We start from the raw sequence: 6,136 nt of genomic DNA, 5'->3' as shown, positions 1-6,136 counted from the left end.
GAAGTTTGGCCATCCTGGCCTCCAAGGAGCATTCTGACTGCCCTCCTTCCAACACAGATCTGTTTGTTCTTTTGGCAGCCCATAGCACTTTCAGTATTCTCCTCCAACACCATAATTCAAAAGCATCACTTCTTCTACGGTCTTTCTATCAAAATGTCAATGGCCTTTATATTTTTAAAGAAGAAATGGAAATGTCAATACTCAAATTCATATGGAATTACAAGAATAGGCAAAACAATCTTTAAAAAAAAGAATAGTTGAAACACTCACACTCTGATTTCAGAAATTACTTCAATTTATTGAACACTTGGGCAAAGCTTGCTGGTTTTCTGCTGTGTTTGGATTATACATCTGGGTTGTAATCCAACCTCCAGTTCCTTGGACTTGATCCAATGGCCTTCTCTATTGCCTGCCAATCCTGGGTGTTGCCAGCAGATGGCCATCTTACCTGCCTCACCTACCTGCCTACCTTCCAGCTGATGTGCCAATCTTGGTTCATCAGTCCTGCCGCTATGTGAATTAGAAGCCTCCAGCCTGGCATCTAATCAATGGACTTGGGACCTGCCCACCTCTACAACTGTGTGAGCTATTTCTTTGACATAAATCTCCCTTTATATATACATATATAAGCTTCACTGGTTTTCCTTTTGTAGAGAACCCAGCCTAAGACAGTTCATTTGTAAGAATTTTGTTTTCTTTTTATGTTGAAGTATAATCCATACATACCAAAAGCACTTCATGAATAAGTGTTTCAAGTCCTCTTCTCATTCAGGTTGTGTCATCAGATAGCTCAGGTTGTTAATGAGTCTTCCTCAAATCCTGATCCACATTCTTCATATAGTCCACTTTCTCAGATTATTTGCTCAGCATACAGATTGAGTAAGTATGATCACAGGATAAAACCCTGATGTACCCATTTCATGATTTAAAACCATGTAGTTCTGTTCAAATGACTGCCTTTTGGTCTATGTACAGGTTCCTCAATAGCACAATTAAGTGTTTTTGAATTCCTATTCTTTGCAATGTTATCCATAGTTTCCAATGATCCAAGAAATCAAATACCTTTGCACAGTCAATAAAACACAAGTAAATATCTTTCTGATATTCTCTGCCTCTGGCCAAAATCCACCTAACATCTGTAATGATATCTCACATTCAACATACTCTTCTGAATACAGATGGAAATCCTGGTTGTTGTTGTTGTTGTTGTTAAGTGCCTTCTAGTTGGTTCCAACCCATAGCAACTCTGTATAGGGTTTCCAAGGAGTGGCTGGTGAACTTAATATACTGCTATGGCTATATTTGGGGCGGCGGGGAGGTTAAACTTCTGTTAAATTTTACATGTACGTGATATGAATAATATGATTTGATAATTTCTGTATTCTGTTGGATTACCTACTTGTTATGCAAGGTCGTGGAGTAATAGGAACCCTCCTTAATTGCTGATGGGAATACAAAATGGTTCATCTAGTGTGGAAAACATTTTGTTAGTTCTTAAAAAGGTTAAATATAGAATTACTATATGTTAGAAATAACTCTTGTGGGTATGGTCCATTTTCAGGAATCCATGAGATTGCTAGACCAGGCAGACAGATTGTTGATTTACATCCAGGGATATGTAAACAGGATAAATTGGGAGAAGGGAGGAAAGAAATGTGTTCTAGGACTAGGAACTTTAAATAAGAATACAGTTATTAAGACCATGGGGAGCCATTTTGGCTTCTGGGGGGGTGGGGGGAATGGGACTTTGCCATAGAATTGTGTATAGGAACTAGAACTGGAGGAGGGGCTTTTTTGGAGCTGGAAATAAAAACTGTTGGTGGTCGGCCATGTGGCACGTCTGCTTGTTTCTACTGGGTTGGGCACCCAATTTTGCAAAATGAGTGCAGACTGGATTACTTGAGCATTTGTCCTTATGGACGTTTCTCATACGTACAGCTCAGCAAGCCCACTTCTTAGATATATACCTAGAATAACTAAAATATATGCCCACATAGAAACCTGTGCATGAGAATTTGTAACAGCATTATTCAAAAGAGTCAAAAGATAGAAACAACCCAAATTTCCATCAATAGATGTGCTATATACATCAAACAAATTGTGCTATATACCATCAAAGAGAAAAATTCATAAAAGATATCTTACTTTGATTTGAAGCTTACCCACAAAACCAACATTGTAGCAGCCAGACCAGAGATCACTTTGTGACCTGATATCAGTTGATCTCAGTAAAAGGGGAAGGGAGTTTTCAATCAGTGATGATAAGATTCTCCAATAGTTGATCTAGTCTTCTCTTTCCTATTCGTTTCATAAGCCTCATTGTAACTAGCTTACTGTGAGCCATTTTCTTTTATTAGTATTTTTTTTTATCAGAATGGTCTCCTTATATGTATATAGAATAACTTCAGAATAAATCATGTTTCAGTTTATTTGAATTGTGTTCATTTTAACAATATATACCATAGAAGAATCAACCAAAAGGCCAAACAAACCCAATGCTAGAGAGTCCATTTTAACTGGTAGAGAACCTATGCATCATAGAGTAGAACAGCTCCATAATGCTTTCTTGGTTGGAATCTTTACAAAAGCAGATAGCTGAGTGCAAGCCATTTTACCACATGGGACCTTTCAACAGAATGTGATTCAGCCGTAACAAGGAATGTTACCATGTGGGTGAACCTCCACGTAGTAAGAAATTCTAACCTTGCCCAAAGAGAAGTCTGGTCTTCGTCCTAGCTCCTAGGAGGGAAACTTAACCCCTGGAATTCCCTGAATGATAGGAAAGTCTTTGTTTTTCTTATTTGGTCTTTGAGACCACTTCTGATAATGTTAATGAGAAGATTGCGGTTGGGACCACCACATCTGATAATTTTAGGGTTGGAGGCTGACCAACTACACCCAGAAAGACCAACTATACCCATGCCTCACTTATCAACAGTTTTCAAAGTCCACATCATTAAGTGAAAATCAGTGTTCTTTTGAAAATGAAGGATGACCATATCCTATCATAAAATTAGGATGACTAATTACATAATTGCCAAATGATGTCATTTGGCAATTATTTAATTGTTGTTGTTTTTGTAGTTAAATGCTGTCCAGTCAGTTTCAACTCATAGAGACCCTGTATAGGGTTTTCAAGGAGCAACTGGTGAGTTTGAACTGCCAACCTTGTAGTTAGCAATTCAGTGCTGATCTTACAGAGCCACAACAAAAGTCCAATTATGTAATTGTTGTTTTTGTTATGTGCTATAGAATTGGATCTGACTCATAAAGACCCTATATAGGGTTTCCAAGGAGCAGCTGGTAAATTTGAACCATCAACCTTGCAGTGGAAACCAACTTTGTGGTTTAGTGCATTAACCCACAGGACTGGAAATTGTTGTTGTTGTTAGGTGCCATCGAGTCAGTACTGATTTATAGCGAACTTATGCACAGGAGAATGAAATATTGCCCGATCCTGGGCCAACCTCACTATTATTGCCCCACTTGAACCCATTGATGCAGCCACTGTGCCAATCCATCTCACTGGGGGTCTTCTTCTTTTTCTCTGACCCCTCCACCTTACCAAACATGATATCCTTCTCCAGTGACTGGTCCCTCCTGAAAATATGTCCAAAGTATGAGAGACGAAGTTTGGCCATCTTGGCCTCCAAGGAGCACTCTGGCTGCACTTCTTCCACCACAGATCTGTTGGTTCTTTTGGCAGCCCATGGCACTTTCAATATTCTCCTCTAACACCATAACTCAAATGCATCAATTCTTTTACGGTCTTCCTTATTCATTGTCCAGCTTTCGCATGCATATGAGGTTATTGAAAATACCATGACTTGGGTCAGGCATACCTTAATCCTCACGCTGACGTCTTTTCTCTTCAATACCCCAAATTAGTCATCCTTAATTACATAACTGTCAAGCCACTGAGAATTTACCTAGCCTTAACTACCACAGCCAACATTACTCTAGTCTCAAACCTCAGCATTCACTACTGTAATAGTTTTAAAGAAAAACGGAAGCGGGCTCAGTGACCGTTCCCAGGGAAATAAAGAGATGGGTAGGCGCTCAACAGCACAACAAGGCTTTATTAGAAACCCTTGGAGAGGGTAATCTGCATAGTCACAGAGTTCCCCTGTGGTGACCAGAGCAGGGTTTATAAAATAAAGGGAGCAGCTAGGTAGGGATTTTTGTTCACATGATTTCAGAGAGCTAAGTTCCATTCTCTTGTCCTGAGCAGAAGGAAAGGAGAACAGGAAGAGTGATAACATGGGATTGTTCAGTCTTGGGGTGTGGATCTATTAACTACTGCCAGATATATATCATTAGCGCACAGAATAATCAGTATGGTTTTTACTATTGTCATAAATGTGATATGTCAGATAATGAGATAGTTATTGAGATGTGCATATGCTTTGGTATATATCAGCCTGATGTCCTGGAGTGGGAAGGGATGGAGCTGGAGATTAAGTTCAATCAATCATGCCTAAGTAATGAAACTTTTAAAAAAATCTTTGGACACTGAAGCACAGATGAGCATCCTTTGTTGGCAACAACAGGTAGTCTCCAGGTTATGAGCATCCAATTTACGTACAACCTGGACCAACCTCCATCATGTCTATTATATTAAAATATTGAATTAGACACAACAGTTCATAATAGCAAACAGGTGCTACTTTGCAATGTACATGAAAACATTGTTCTTATTTATTGTTACGTGAAATATATGTTATGTACCTGGAAGTGTTTCTTTAATTGTTTTTATGTAAATAAAGACACACTATATACTACAAACTAAGCAAGTATGAATGTTGAAGCTCTTGTAGAAGTTTAGAGAAGGTTTGCGGAAGGCTGCAGTCTACAGTTGGAACCCTAACCATCTTTAAGTGATCAGCTGTTCATCAAAAGTTCAACGATTCAAATCCACCACTCTGTGGGAGAAAGATGTAGCAGTTTGTTATAATGATCATAATATTGAAAACTATGGGAGCAGTTCTGTTACAGCAAGGAAACAGGAGAAAAATTACTGGCCACAGTGGAAAAATGGCATTGGTAAAATATCAACAGAACCCTAAAATTCCTCCAAATACAAAGAACAGAGGGGCAGAATGTGGACCAGAGATAGAAACTATCTTCTTGTCGGGTGGGCAGGATATAAACAATATAAAACAAACAAATTATCTCCTTGTGTATCTGGAACCCAATGAGGCTTGTGAGTTCTCCCTCCCTATTCAGTTACCCAGCAGGGCTCATTAACCATCAGCTACCTATTAACCTCCCCCTTAACCAGTATTCAATACAGGCACAAAACCAGTTATTTCAAGTATTCCTGACACCTCTGTGATGGAATCCAGCTGGAAATCTTAGACTCCATCATGGATGCCAGGTGCGCATGCACCATGGGAAAAAAAAGAATCCAGGAAGTAGCACATGGAAGAGGAACTATGCAAACAGGAAAGTCTGCCCCTTTGTTGGAATCTGGCAGAACCGCATCTGTAGCTTAACCTCTCACTATACACCTTAGGCTGCGAGCACAAGGAGACTCTGCTGTCTACGGCATGTCTCCCATGCAGATATTCTTTGTCCATATTCTAATAAACCTCTTTTAAACTATATTTCATGACTTTCTAGTCTTCTGTAGTCCAACCTGTATCAGTTCTACTGTGTCCTGTAGGGTTGCTATACATCAGAATTGATTTGACAGTAGTGGGTATTATTATTGATTAGGTAGGTACACAAGCTGCTTGGATTCAAATCCTGTCTCTACCACTTACCAACTGTGTGATGTTGGATGACTTATTAACTCTTCTGTGCATCAGTAAAGGTTGTGCCTCCTAGGGTTCAGTAAGATAAAGCTAAGTGAAATCATGTTAAGAAGGTACTTAGAACAGTAGACAGATATTAGCTCTCACTGTAGATAAATAAGAGACCACTATGTCACTAAGATTCTTTTCTTTATATACAGTGAGAGCTAATACACATGATTTCACTTAGCCCTACCTCACTGACCCCTATGGAGCCCTGGTGTGGCACTGTAGGATTAACACTGAACTGCTAATCACAAGGTTGGTAGTTCAAACACACCAACTGCTCCTAGGAAATCTTGTACAAGGTTGCTATGAGTTGGAACCGACTCGACATGACT

Source organism: Chrysochloris asiatica, unplaced genomic scaffold (genome assembly GCF_000296735.1).
Source record: "Chrysochloris asiatica unplaced genomic scaffold, ChrAsi1.0 scaffold00039, whole genome shotgun sequence".
NCBI classification, from domain to species: Eukaryota; Metazoa; Chordata; class Mammalia; order Afrosoricida; family Chrysochloridae; genus Chrysochloris; species Chrysochloris asiatica.
This window is presented reverse-complemented; position numbering follows the sequence as displayed.